Consider the following 15,743-nt stretch of genomic DNA (forward strand, 5'->3'; position numbering starts at 1 on the left):
TCTTTCTAGGATTTTTATTAGGATTTTTAAAAAGATTTTATTTATTTATTCATGAGAGACACACAGAGAGAGGCAGAGACATGCAGAGGGAGAAGCAGGCTCCTTGCAGGGGGCCTGATTTGGGTCTCAATCCCAGGACCAGGATCATGCCCTGAACCAAAGGCAGATGCTCAACCACTGAGCCACCCAGGTGTCCCTAGGATTTTCTTTCAGTTAGTGCTTTGGTTACAAAAATGTATAGGTTTTTAATAGTCTAATTCAACATTATTATCCTCATAAGGCTTTTAATTTTTTGTATATGATTTTACAAAGTTTGAAGTTTTATAAGAACAGCCTATATCACTTTATAGCATGAAGGCTAATTTGTTAGAGGTTTGTCATGAAGATTAAATGAATTAATATATTAAAGTGCTTAGAAGAGTGCCTGGTACATAGTGATAGCTATAAATATTTATCTTTTAAAAATACTTATCCTTAATATTGTTATCATACTAGTCTTTGGGAAAATTTACTTTAAATATTTGTACTAGAAAGGAATAATTAGAGATACAGAAAATAGAATAGAAATGCCAAATAAATATGGTTTGGCAGTGGTTTCCCTAAGTGTGTGGGTACTTCATCATCTCTTGTTATTTCCTTTAAATCTGCCTACACCTTTATAAATTTTTGGTTACATTCTCTTAAATTTATCTTTGTGTGTGTTGCTTCTTCTGATATATATGTTAAAAAGTCAAATTTGTTAAAAAGACCAAAAATCCACTGTCAAGATAAATAAAAGAGAAAAGCTGATGATATGATCTTGTATAGAGAAAATACTAAGGAATCTGTGATAAAATTATTAGAAGTAAAAAAAAAAAGTATTATAAGTAATAAACAAGATCAATATACAAAAATCAGTTGTATATCTGTACATTAGCAATGAATATTTAAAAAATGAAATTAAGAAAACTTTACAGTTGTATTAGAAAGGAATATTTTAACAGAAGAAGTATAAGACTTATGGACTGAAAACTATAAGACATTGTGAAAGAAAATAAAGAGATCTAAATAAATGGAAAGACATTCCATGTTCATGGTTTGACATACTTAATATTATTAAGATATTAGTGCTCCCCAAATTGATCTACAGATCAACAAAATGCTTGTCTGAATCTCAGTTGGCTTTCTCACCTCCCCCTCCCCCATATTGACAAGCTAATCCTAACATTTATATGGTTTAGCAGGAGACCCATAGTAACCAAAACAGTTTTGGAAAAGAATAATATTGGGGGATTCAGACTTCTCAATTTCAAAATTTAATGCAAAGTTATAGTAATTAGGAAAGTGTAGTTTTGGTATAAGGATAGATATATGAATGAATAGGATAGAATTGAGTGTCCAGAAATAAACCATTACAGTGTGGTGAAATGATTTTAGTCAGAGGTGCCAAGACAAACAATAAAAGAAGCCTTCTCAACAAATGGTGCTGGGAGGACACCTGGGTGGCTCAGTAGTTGAGCGTTTGCCTTCAGCTCAGGGAGTGATCCCGGGATCTGGGATCGAGTCCTGCATAGGATTCCTGCTTCTCCCTATGCCTGTGTCTCTGCCTCCCTCTCTGTGTCTCTCATGAATAAATAAAGAAAATATTTTTAAAAACCAAAACAAATGGTGGACAACTGGAAATCCACATGGAAAAGAACAAAGTTGATCTTTACCTCACACTGTATACAACAGGTAACTAAAAATATATCATAGACCTAAGTGTAATATCTACAACTATATAACTCTTAGATAAAAACTTATGGGAATAAATCTTGGTGACCTTAGGTTAAGCAGTGGTTTCTTAGATATGACACCAAAAATACAAGAAACAACAACAAAATAGATAAACCAGACTTCAACAATTTAAAAAACATTTATGTCTCAAAGTCCCCATCAAGAAAGCAAAAAGGCCAACTATAGAATAGGAAAAAATATTTGCAAATACTCTTTCTGATAAGAGACTTGTACCGGAGATTTATAAATAGCTCTTATAGCTCTGCAATAAAAAGACCTTCCGAACGGAAAACTGGACCAAGGCTTTGAATAGTTAGGTATACCAATGGTCAATAAGCACATGAAGATGGTCAACATCCTTAGTCATTAGGGGAGTGCAAAATCAAAACCACAGAGATACTACTTCATAACTACCAGGTGGCTAAAATAAAAAATACTACATATGAATTGGAGAAATTGGAATTTTCATTCATTATTGGTAGGAATATAACCAGGTGCAGCTACTTTGAGAAATAGTTTAGCAGTGCCTTAAAATATTAAACATGCAGTTATCACATAATCCAGCAGTTTCACTCATAGGTTATAGGCAAGAGAAATGAAAATTTATATCAACACAAAAGCTTGTACATGAATATTCATGGCAACAATTTAAAAAAAAAGATTTTATTTATTTGAGAGAGAGAGAGAGAGAGAGAGAGCACATGCGTGGGTGGGGTGGAGTGGGGAGAGGGAGAGGGAGAAGCAGACTCCCTGCCGAGCAGAGAGCCCAACATGGGGCTTGATCCCAGGACCCTGAAAACAGGACCTGAGCTGAAGGTAGACACTTAACTAGCTGAGCCACCCAGGCACCCCTGTTCATGGCAACACTGTTTCTAACAGTCAAGAAGTAGAAACAATTCAATTCTCCATCATCTGATGAATGGATAAGTAAAATATGAAGTGCATATGTGTCTAATATGTCCAAAGAAGAGCAAAAGGCTGGTGTGGCTGGAGTAGAGGGGGTGGTGGAAGATTAGGTCATAGGGGCAATGGGATTTTTAGGGTCCTTATAGATCATTGTGTGGACCTTGTCTTTTATTCTGAGTGAGTTGGGGAGCCATTGGATTGTTTTTAGCAGAGGCAAGTGGTAAAACTCGACTTTAAAACTTACATTTTAAAAGATCACTTTTTATTTTGGGTGTTGAGTTTGATAAGTTCTTTATAGATTTTGGATACTAGCTGTTTATAAGTTATTTGCAAATATCTTCTTCCATTCCATGGGCTGCCTTTTAGTTTTGTTGACTGTTTCCTTTGCTGTGCAAAAACTTTTTATCCTGATGAAGTCCCAATAGTTCATGTTTGCTTTTGTTTCCCTTGCCTTTGGAGATGTGTCAAGCAAGAAGTTGCTGCAGCACAGGTCAAAGAGGTTGCTGCCTGTGTTCTCTAGGATTTTTGTGGATTTCTGTCTCACGTTTAAGTCTTTCATCCATTTTGAGTTTATTTTTGTGTACAGTGTAAAAAAGTGGTCCAGTTTCATTCCTCTGCATGTTGCTGTTCAATTTTCCCAACAACATTTATTGAAAAGATTTGTCTTTTTTTCCATTGGATATTTTTTCCTGCTTTGTTAAAGATTAGTTTATAGCAACTAATGTCCACAATACTCAAAATATGGAAAGAGCACAGATGTCCATTGACAGTTGAATGGATAAGGTTGTGGTGTGCACACACACACACACACACACACAGGAATATTAGCCATCAATAAGAATGAAATCTTGCCATTTATAGCAATGTGGATGGAACTAGAGGGTATTATAGAGGAAATAAGTTGGTCAGAGAAAGACAAATACCATATGATTTCACTTATGTGGAGTTTAAGAAACAAAACAGATGAACATAGGGGAAGGGAAGGAAAAATAAAATGAAAACAGAGAGGGAGACAAACCATAAGAAACTCTAGGAAACAGCATTGCCAGAGGGGCAATGGGTGGGGAATGGGATAATTGGGTGATGTGCATGAAGGAGGGCACTTGATGTTATGAGCACTAAATTTTTTTTTTTAAAGGTGGATTTTTAAAAAAAATTTTTTTTAAATTTATTTATGATAGTCACACAGAGAGAGAGAGAGAGGCGCAGAGACACAGGCAGAGGGAGAAGCAGGCTCCATGCACCGGGAGCCCGATATGGGATTCGATCCCGGGTCTCCAGGATGGGGCCCTGGGCCAAAGGTAGGCGCTAAACTGCTGCGCCACCCAGGGATCTCATGAGCACTAAATTCTACCCCTGAAATTAACAATACATTATATGTTAACTAAATTGAATATAAAAACAAAATGAAAAAAATTTTTTTAAAAAGATCACTGGTAGTTGTATTGAGAACAGGCTGAGTTTAATAAGGCAAAGTTGGAAGAAAAGAGCTGAATTAGGAGGATAGTGTAATAATCCAGGCTTACTAGGGTGGTAGCCCTGGAGGCAGGAAGAAGTGGTAAGATTGTCGAAATGTTTTGAAGTAGAACTGGCAGGATCTATAGATTGAATATGAGACAGCAGAGAGGAATCAAAAGTGACTCCAAAATTTTTGGCCTGAGTAAATTATAGAGTCATCAGATTGTCATCACTTTATATGGGGAAGACTAGGGATGGGGCAGATTGATCTTCAGGTAAGACTTGGAGTTCAGTTTGGACATGTTAAGTTTGAGATACAGATTAGATATCAAAGTGTAGCTGTTGAGTAGACAGTTGAATAAATGAGACTAGAAGTCAAGGTAAAAGTCCAAACCGGAGACATACAAATGGGAGTTTTTAGAGTATGTATGGTATTTAAAATCGTAAAACTGATATAGACACTAAGGAAGTGGGTGTATGTAGATAGAAGAAGTACAAGACTAAAACTTGGGGAGCTGTGATGGAGAGATGTGGTGGAGTCAATAAAGCAGACTGAGAAGAAGTAGCCAGTGAGGTCAGTGGGAAAAAGATCGTGTCCTGGAGGCCAAGTCAAGAAACCGTTTCTAGGAAGAGAGAATGACTGTCAGATGATACTGATAATGCCAAGAGAAATGAAAGCTGAGATTTGGCCTTATAGAAATATTCAAGTCATCAATGATTTTAGAAAGAGTAGTTCTAGAGGGAAAGTTTTGTAAAAGTCAGATTTTGAGTTGGAATAAGAGATTGGGTTGGAGAGCAATTGGAGAAAGTGTGAACCTTTTTAAAGTTTGCTGTAAATTGGAGAGAAAAATCAGCAGGGGGGCAAGAGACATGAGATATGGATACTTATTATTAATGGGAAAAGGATGATTGTATGTTGATGGGACTGATCCAGGAGAGAGATGGAGGGAGGGATAGGGAGAGAGACAGAAGGAGAGGGAGAGGGGAAAATCTGGAGTGATTTTCTTAAGAAGAGAGAGGATGAGATCTCATGAATAAGTGGAGGCCTGGCTTTAGATAAGAGCTATAAGAGCGGTTAAAATCCACACACAAATCATCAGAAAAGCCTATGTCAAAAGCCAAGTCATTTATTAGTAATTTTTCCAGCAAGCAAACACTTTGTTAAGAACAGAACATCAGCTATGTCCACAGAAGGGAGGTTGTGGGTTTTTCAAGAGCTAACTCTCAGGTTTATAAATTGGGTGATCTTTTGAAAATGGCCCATGAATAGCACTGAGTTAATGGGCAGGAGGCAGTCACTTAATTGGCCTGGGAGTACAAAGTGGGGCAATCTGTGTTGCTTTTTTCTTTTTCAGTCTGAATCCTGAAACTGTTGTTGTCTTCTCTTTTCAGAGTAGATTGTAGTTTGCTTTTGGTCATTTTGCAGACTGCTAATTTTCTGGTAGGTAGAATTGTGAATTTGATTTTCTATTCTCAGACTTCCTTTTGGTCATCCTCTGGCTGAGGCTAAGGACAAATGATTTTGATGGTGATCAATCCAGATCTACACTGCGGTTTGAGTTATCTTTTATTGTATTGATTGTAATTTCTATTTAAACCAGCACTATTTTTTCTTGTTGCTTCTACAGAATAATTGTTTGTTGGGTCATTTGATGAGATAGCAGCTGCATGTCAGCATTTAAGATGATGTCACACATTTGAACGTAGCACAGTTTATAAGGCACTTCTAAGCCTGGAGTAAAAGCAAGCCTAAATTAAAACTAGAGAGCAGATCCCATTCTCAATTTGAATGGCTCACAGAAAGAGATATGGATATATTAGCCAAATTATCTCACCTTCTGATTTCTTTGTATTTCTTATAGTTAATATTAAAGATACTAAAATAGTTTGTAGAGATACATGTTCAAATTCTTTCATTAAAATGCTACATGTTCTGCCTTGAGAGGCATACTTGTGCAATAGTTTCAATTATTAAGCTGTAAAATACATTTTATTATTTGGTAGGACAGGGCAAGCCATCCCACTACTCATTTTTCTTCATTACCATTTTTTTGGGGGTAATATTATGATATTAAACTTTCCTATTTAAGAGGATGGTATTTCTTTCCAATGAGTTATAAAAGGAAATTATTTAAGTCTCATTTTATGCCTTCCAGGAAATTTTTGTGATTTTCTTCAGAGAGGCAGACCATAATTTGTATGTGTTTTTAGTTTTGGTTAATGTTCTCATTAAAATAATTTTCCTTATATTTTCTGATTTTTAAACAGCTTTATTGAAGTATAGCATGTCTTAGTTTGTGCTGCTATAACAAATTACCATTGACTGGATGGCCTACACAAGCATTTCTCACAGTTTTGGAGCCTGGGATGAGAGCCCATTTGTGTCTGATGAGAGCCCATTTCCTGGTTTGTAGATAGCCATATTCTCCTTATCTCCTCATAGGTCAGGAAGAGGGCTAGAAAGGGCTGGAGAACTCTCAGGGCTTCTCCGCTCTACGGTCATGACCTAATGACCTCCCAAAGGCCCCACCTCCCCACTAATACAATTGTATTGGTGTTTTGTGCTAATTTCAACCTATAGATAGAGATACTATCGAATGGTTGGGGGCACTCACTTGGGCCCACACTACTTGTGGCAGGCCTTATACATGTTTCCCCACTAGAAACAATGCTGTGGCTAGACTGGCCCTCAGTGGTTCTTATTATGCCTCAGCAACAAACATCAGGGCATTTTGAGAAAACAAGGTTTGTGACTCACAGTTTCTTTTTCTTTCTTTTTTTTTTTCCGACTCACAGTTTCTATAGTGTGTGCTCAAGGGCCATGCAGTGAGGTCTTTGGTAGCGATAGAGAGAAAGCTCAGACCTGAGATTCTACCTTTATTAGGGTCAAGAGTAGGGTACCTAGGGATTAGAAGTTCACTCTTTATTGGTGAATTTAAAACATGAAAGCTGGAATTAAAGCTCAGGGAGAAAAAAGCAAGATCACTTAAGTGGTCAGCCATCTAGGTCCCTCAGGGCTTTCTATTTTATTTTTAAAGATTTTATTTATTTATTCATGAGAGACAGAGAGAAGCAGAGACATAGGTGGAAGGAGAAGCAGGCTCCCTATGGGGGGCCTGATATGGGACTCAACCCCAGGACTCCATGATCCTGCCCTGAGCCAAAGGCAGATGCTCAACCACTGAGCCACCCAGAGGTCCCCCCTCAGGGCTTTCTAAAAAGGAAACTTCATGGGTGGAGTGCCCTGGCTCTTTAGCTATTTGCTTAGCTGGCCATAGATAGATGACTTTGAAATGGATGGCTCAACAATCATAAGTTTATATCAGTCATTTACATTTTAATAGAAAAAAAGCTAATTATCAGGCACTTATACAACAATTGGAAGTTAGGGTTTCAACATAAGAATTTTGGGAAAACACCAGCATTCAGCACATAACAAATTAATATACAGACTTTGCTTATTTAATGTGTATAGTTTGATGAGATTAGATTTATGCTAACACCTGTGGTAGCACCATAGTCAAGGTAACAGACATTTCTAACACCTCCTGAAGTTTTCTTGCAACCCTTTGTTTTTGTTTCTTTTTTTCTTTGGTACTAAGAACAGGTCACATAAGATCTGCCCTCTTAACAAATTTTCATGTGTGTAATACTGTATCATTAGCTGTAGGCAATTTGTCATACAGTAGACCTCTGGAATTTACTCATCTGGCATAGTTAAAACTTGATACCTATTGAACAACTACTCCCTACTCCCCCCTACTCTCCGCCTCTAGCAATCATTATTATATTCTGTGTTTCTGTAAGCTCGACTATTTAAGTATCTCATAGAAGTCTATTGCGCAGTATTTGTTTTTCTGTGATTGGCATATTTCCCTTAGCATAATGTCCTTCATTTTCAACCATCTTGTCACTAATGGCAGGATCTCCTTCTTTTTATAGGTTGAATAATATTCCACTGCATGTATATACCATATTTAATCAGTAAAACCTATTGGGATTTCTAATCAAGAGAGTGGACTGTTCTGTCTCCTGTACAGTGATTGTCTCAATGCAACCTGATGTTTCATGTTTTCATGCTTCTTCTCCATCTTTATTTTTTCTCGTCAATTCTATTGCATTGGCTAAAATTTTCAGGGTAGTGTTGTTTATCAAGATGATAAAAGCCATCCTTATATTTTATGTTTAATGTTTCACAGTTGGAATGAATACAACTAGAAAGTTGGTGTAACTGGACATTGGCCCCCTACATGAATCTAAAATGTATACTTTATATTTTTTACTATAATAACTTGCTGTTAGGGAACAGAGATGGTAGAACTATTTCATTCATTCATTTATTTATTAAAGGTTTTATTTAGTTATTTTAGAGAGAATGTGAATGGAGGGAGGAGCAGAAGGGGGAGAGAGAATCTCAAGCAGACTCTTACTGAGCGTGGAGCCTGACGCAGGGCTTAAACTCATGACCCTGAGACCATGACCTGAGCTGAAACCAAAAGTTGGAGGCTTAACTGATTGAGACACCCATATGCCCGTCATTTATTTATTTATTTTTATTAAAATGATCCAACCCCTTCCCCAACTCACTCACATGCTCTCTCTCTCTCTCTCTCTCTCTCTCAAAATAAAAATAAAATAAAATGATCCCAACCCTTTTAAAGACAGGCACTAATAAAACTTTACCTTTCAACTCAAGCATATCTGTTTTCTTTTTTTTAATTACAAAACAAATACTTAATGGTCAGTGAATTTCATGACCAGTATTGTGGTTATAAGATAAACATTACTGACTTTTTTGGTCTACAATTTCTTTTAGTAACATTGATGTTCAACATTTTAAATAATATATGCAATATTATCATCTGATGTTCTTCTTATTCTTTCCTATTTCAGTGCTGCATACATACCCCAAAACTTAGTGATTTTATAGAATAATTTATTATTATCTCTCATTTGTCCATGGTTTGCCTAGGCTTAGCTGTGTGGTTTTTGCTCAGAGACTCTCAAGCAGTTGCAGTCAGATATCAGCTTCGCTGGACCAGATGGCTCACCCATTCTGCTGGCTGGTGATGCTGGCTATTGTCTGGGGGCTCTTCTGGAGAGCCTGCAATGACTTTTCCATGTGGCTTGGGCTTCTCCTAGTATGTTACCTAGTTTCTAAGTGGGAGCATTCCCAAAGTGGCAAAAAATAGATGATGCCAGGCTGGTTATGTGCTGTGCACAGAATTGGCATGGTATCCCTTTTGCCGCATTTTTTTGGTTAGAAGAGTTACAGGGCCCATCCAGTTTCAAAGCATTAGAGGTTCTCAACCAGACGCAGTGATTGCATGCCTGAGGGAGGAGAGTGTGCTACTGGCATCCTATAATAGAGGCTAAGGATGCTGCTGAACAGCCTACATGCACAGGACAGCCCCCACAACAAGAATTATATTACCCAAAATGTTAGTAATTCCAAGGTTGAGAAACCCTGATTACAGAGATTCTGCCTCTTGTTAGGGGAGTGGGAGGATCACTTCGCAGTAGAGCTTGTGGGATGGGAGATACTGTGGCTGTCCTTGGAAAATACAATTTGCCACACTCTCCTTCCTCTCTTTCATGTCTTCTATCCTCTTTATGTTTTACTGCTTTGCCTTTTCCCCTAAGTGTTCATTTAAGGTTCTAGGTTCTATAAGGAGTTTCTGCAGATTCTTACTTGATCCAGGTCACCTGTACATGCTACTGCCCTGGGTTGATGCAGACACTCTAATAAAAACCATTGCATTGGTCTTGTGGTTCAGGAGCCTATGCAGAAAATTGTTCCAGAAATACATATTGTTTAGTTAGGTTTTGGCCTTCCCAGGTTATTGCTTGGTTCATACCAGCTATATCTGGAGCTAAAAATGTGTCCTGACTTTTTCCTTATTACTTGAGAACTTTTATTTTGTCTTTCTGACTCTTGCCTTGCTTGTACCAGTCCTGCAGACTAGAATCTGTGCCTGGATCTCTGGCTTTATGAATAGGTCATCCCCTTGCCACCAAATCCTGACAGATATTAGTTAGATAGAACCAATAGTCCTTTCCACCAAATTTCCTTGATATCATATCCCCTTTGTTTCATAGGAATTCCTTTTTCCATAGTCTACTGCTATGTTTCTCTATGCCTTAACTTCTGGAACCTTTTGCAATGGTCTGTTATGTCCCACAGGTCTGCCTAGTTTCCAGGCTGATGCCCTAATCTCACTCTTCATGCCAGTATTTGACCATCTGGATTACTCTCATGGGGGATTTTTATCTACCCAGTACTTCCCAATTTTGCTTCATAATATAAAAATGTTAAATGATCTATTTGAAATTGTATTTTTGATACTCCAGTATTACTTAGATTTATTGCCATATATTCAACAAAGCTCTGAAAATTTCTTCTTTCCAGACTTAAAATATAATAATTATCCTAATCAAGAATATTTTCTTTACTTCTTTCACTGGGAATTTGCCACTTTACCTACGTTTTTTGTCTTTAATACTTGGAGAATGAACATCCTATATTAGCTTGTCACTGATTTTGTTCTACTGTGGAAAAAGAGTGTGGAACAATAATGAAGATGGTTTCCTTAGACACTTGAGTTTATTCTGTCCACCCATTAAGTGTGAGATATGCATGGATATTTGTATTCCATATTCTCTGATTTTTTTCCCATTCTAGACATAATTCCTCCTTCCTTCTGTCATTTAGATACTATTTGGATCAGTTGTATGTGAATAATCTTTTTGTTAATTATGAACAATAAATACTACTTTAATATGCATAATTTATAAAACTTAATAAACCAGCCACATTTTCAAAAAATGTTATATTAAAAATGATAGTCTTTCCCAAGTATTAACCAACAATACTGTATCTTAAGCATTTAATATTTTCCCCTGAAAAGATAAACAACAAAAGGCAGATATACTAGGTTTTTCTTTTCTGATCTTTTCTGGCTAGTATTCTTGACTTCTCTCTGCTGCAAAAGAAGACAAAAGAAGAGGACATTTATGTAGCTGTGGGGGGAAGTGGAATAGTGCAGGAAGCTGCATGATTTCTTTTTTTAAAATTTTTATTTATTTATGATAGTCACAGAGAGAGAGAGAGAGAGAGAGAGGCAGAGACATAGGCAGAGGGAGAAGCAGGCTCCATGCACCGGGAGCCCGACGTGGGATTCGATCCCGGGTCTCCAGGATCGCGCCCTGGGCCAAAGGCAGGCGCTAAACTGCTGCGCCACCCAGGGATCCCCTGATTTCTATTTTCTAAAGAGAAAAATATTTTTTTCTCACTAATTGTCTCTTTATCTGCATTGTCTTTTATTTCTTGGAAGAAAGTCTTCACACTTCTTCAGCCAATTGATCACTTACCTCAATCGTGTGTGTGTAAACTGATCCTTTCTATTCAAATCTTCCTTAGCATCACTGGAACAAATAACTATAAATTTTGAGAGAATGTGGACTGATCCACCTAAATTATATCACTTACACCCCTGCCAAGATTATTCTCCATTTGACATTAAGTATTTTTAAACCAGTATCTTCATAAATCTTTAAAAGATTATTAAAATAAATGCATAATGCTTTTTTCAGAAGCTCTTCTGCATTGGCTACTTACTATTTTTCATTCGAGCATTCATCTTAGCCAAGGATGTGATGTGACATTGATTAGGATGGGTGTTAGTCAGAACATGATTGATATATATAGTTATTCTTTTTTCTTAACATCCACATGCAGTAGAATATTCTAATCAGGAGAAGCAAGGTAGATACTCATCTAAAACTCTTAAAGATTTAATGATTATTTCTGCAATTTGTTGCTAGATTTTAGAATGACTATTTAAAAAATTCATGTTGGAGTTAATCATCAGTCTGCAAGTTAAATTCTTGGACAAAAATTTATGTCCACGAGGTAATTCTATAACATATGGTTGATAGTCCTGAATTGAAAATATCTTCACTCTTGGTAATAATTTTCTTTTGAATGTATAACTGATAGAAATTTCTATATCCTGAAGATAAATAAATTATGCTTAAATCTATGTCAGAAGCAGTAATGGCTAAAATGAAACAGGTTAAAAATCTGTTTTCCTTGATTATGACTTAAATATATTATTTTAAGAAATAATATATTGTTTATTATAATAGCAATCATAGCACATCCAAGCTGATGTACTAATAGTTCTATAATTCATTCTTGACTCAACTTTATGTTTCAGGCATTTATCTATAGATTGTTTAAATTTATCTCTGCTAATATGTTATTGGTTCATTAAGAAACATGAAAATCTTTGTAAAAGGAGAATGGATTTTGTAATCCAAAATAGGACTATTTGGTTTTATTTTTTTAAATATTTTTTAAAAATATATTTATGTATTTTAGAGAGGGAGGGAGAGAGAGAAAACGGGAGAGAGAGAATGCGAGCTCATGTGCGAGTGGAGGGAGGCACAGAACGAGAGGGAGAGGGTGAGAATCTCAAGCAGACTCTTCACTGAGTGTGGGACCCAACATGGGGCTCAATCTCACCACCCTTGAGATTATGACCTGAGCTGAAATCAAGAGTTGGAGACTTAACTGACTAATCCAGCCAGGTGCCCCAACTATTTGGTTTTAAAATGTTGTTTTGGCTTTGGATCCTCATTCAAAGCTATTTACCAAAACACACAAGTTGAACTTATACTGCCAATCACCTATTTATATCATGGTGAAGTTATTCTAGTTATGCTTATATTGGACTTAAATCTATCATTTTCTGGAATGTAGAACTAGAATATTATGAAGTGGTTTCCAGAGAAGTCTTTAATTTAAATAGGAATTGTGAAGACTCACTATATACAGGCCTCAAAGAATTTTTCACTAGGAGCTAAAATCAAGGATCATATGAAAAGCCATAAAACTTCCTATGTTATCTAAATAGTGGCTTTTTGCTGTATGTGAGGAAAGAAGCAAGTTTCAGTATCTAGGAAACATCTGTGTATTTAGAAATGTAGTTATGGAAAAATACAAAGGAAATGGCACAGGTTTTGGAGTCACTGGGACAAGGTTTATATCCTTTATCTGCTGTTTATTAGCAGTGTGGGCTTGGACAAAGTACTAGATATCTTTTTTCAGAAACCTCAAGTAAGTGGGGGAATATAACTTTGAAGAGTTATATGGAAAGAATGCATGTCAAAATGTCTAACACGGTGCTTGATATATAGTAGGTGTTCAAACTATAGTGGCCTATCTTCCTTCACTATTTTTATTAAGTTCATTCAAACGAACAAAGCAGATTTTTTTATGATACTCCCAAGATTCAATGTATCTTTCTAGGTTCCAGATGAGGGTTTGACTCTGACAATCTCCATAATGCAAAGAGGAGATTTAAACAAACAAAAGAACAAGAATTGGGTGAACTTCACTGGGCCCTTTTTAAAACTGTATTCTTATTTTGGAGTAAATTTGCCTCTCTGTCCAAGGCAGAATGGAATCTAAAAACCCTTTTGGAAAAAAAATTTTTAAAAAAAGATAAAAAAATAAAACCCTTTTGGGGATGTAGGGGATTGAGATCAGTGAAATAACATGAGTGAAGATCAGCTGGTACCTCCTTCAAGGAGAGAACACAGTACAGCCTTGGATGTAGGAACCAGGAGTGGAGGGAGGAGCAAAGAGAAAGGGATCTGTGAGCTGCAACTAACTTGGCACTCAGGGAAATCTTGATGGTTCACAGTCTTGATAATTCATCCTCAGAACCCATGTTTCTGGTAACTGTGCCTGGGAAACTCATTCTAATTAATGGGGTTGAAAAAAAATTGGTAGAAAAAACCTACATTGAGTTGTTGATTGAACAGTGATTGATATGCCTTGTCTTTGTCTAAGTCATAGGCAGTGGTCAAAGAGGAAAGACTGCCTGGGATACTGTTGCCTTTGTAACACTTGAAGACTTGCCTTCAGCTTGAGGAATTTTTAAAAAAGTTTTTTCTTTTAGAGAGAGAGAGTACAAGTAAGCAGGGATAGGGAGGGGTATGGGAGACGGAGAGAAAGAATCTCAAGCATGCTCCATGCCCAATGCAGAGTCCAGTACAGGGCTTGACTCGGGGCTTGATCCCAGGACCCTGAGATCATTACCCAAGCTGAAATCAAGAGTCAGACACCCTACCAGCTGAGCCACCCAGGAACCCCTTGAGGAATTTTTTCTTAATGGATCTGACTTTGTGAAGTTTAAGTCTTGACCAGGTTGCCAACTTAAAACACAGAGGGCATTGGGCCTTTCTTTACATTTTCTTCTGACATTCCTTTTATTCTTATTTGCATTTCACAGGGTCAAGTGGCAGAAGATGTATTTAGAAATATTTTGGGAGTAGGGTAGTGTTGGTAGGAGATATCAAGAAGGTTTGGATGCCATTCGGATGAGTTTAGAGTTTATTTTCAGGGAAATTAGCAACCATTGAAGGTTTTTATATCCCATGATAGAAAGTGGTCTTTTTAGAGAATGTGTTTTGAAAGTTGTATTAGTTTTCTATGGTTGCTGTAACAAATTACCACAAATATCTTACATCAATACAAATTTATTATGTTATAGTACCATAGGTCAGAAGTTAGCCCAGTTTCAATGGGCTAAAATCAAGGTTGTCCAGGTTGTGTTTCTTATTGGAGAGAATCCATTTCTATGCCCATTTTGGTTGTTGTCAGAATTCAGTTCCTTGCCACTATAACACTAAAGTTCCCATTTCTTTGCTAGCTCGAAGCTGAGGTTCATTCTCAGTTTCTAGAGACTGCCCACATTTCTTGTCTTGTAACCCCTTCTTCCATCTTCAAAATCTTCAATGGCTGGTCAGGTCCTTCTCGTGTGTATAATTCTCCACTACCTCTTCTGTTGTCACATCTCTCTGGCCAAATATTGTCTTCCTTGTCTACTTTAAAGGGCTCATGTGATTGCACAGATCTCACCCATGTAATCCAAAATAATCTCTTATCCCAATTGCATAAACATTATCACAGCTGCAAAGCTACCTTTTTCATGTAAAATAACATATTTATGTGTTCTGAGGATTAGAGTGTGAACATTTTTGGGGAGCCATTATTCTGCCTAACACAAAAGTCTTTAAAGTATAGATTGCATTTTAAATTTAGGAAATAGAGGGGATCCCTGGGTGGCTCAGTGATTTAGCACCTGCCTTTGGCCCAGGGCGTGATCCTGGAGTCCTGAGTTGGGCTCCCTTCATGGAGCCTGCTTCTCCCTCTGCCTGTGTCTGCCTCTCTCTGTGTCTCTGATGAGGAAAAAATAAAAATCTTAAAAAAAATTAAAAAAAATAAATTTAGGATATAGAAAATATTGTCCAAGGATAGAGTATGGTTCTTTCTTCAGTCTACATTGGCTAGGAGATTACTCATTTTTGTCCTGTATTCCCTCGTGTCTTGGATATCCAGAATTTCTCTATCATTTCCAGATTTGGAACACCTGGAATTTTCAGTTTTCAGGTTCTTTACTAAGTTCTCAACCAAAGGACTTTCTTGACTTTGTTAATCCCGTAATCTGTCGCTAAACCCAGTTTCTGGCTCTTCCTTCATTTCCTCTCAGCCATATCTGCCTCTGGAATCTCCTACTGCCTTGAGATTATACTCTCATTGGATCTAAATGAGT

This window comes from Canis aureus, chromosome 15 (genome assembly GCF_053574225.1).
Source record: "Canis aureus isolate CA01 chromosome 15, VMU_Caureus_v.1.0, whole genome shotgun sequence".
NCBI classification, from domain to species: Eukaryota; Metazoa; Chordata; class Mammalia; order Carnivora; family Canidae; genus Canis; species Canis aureus.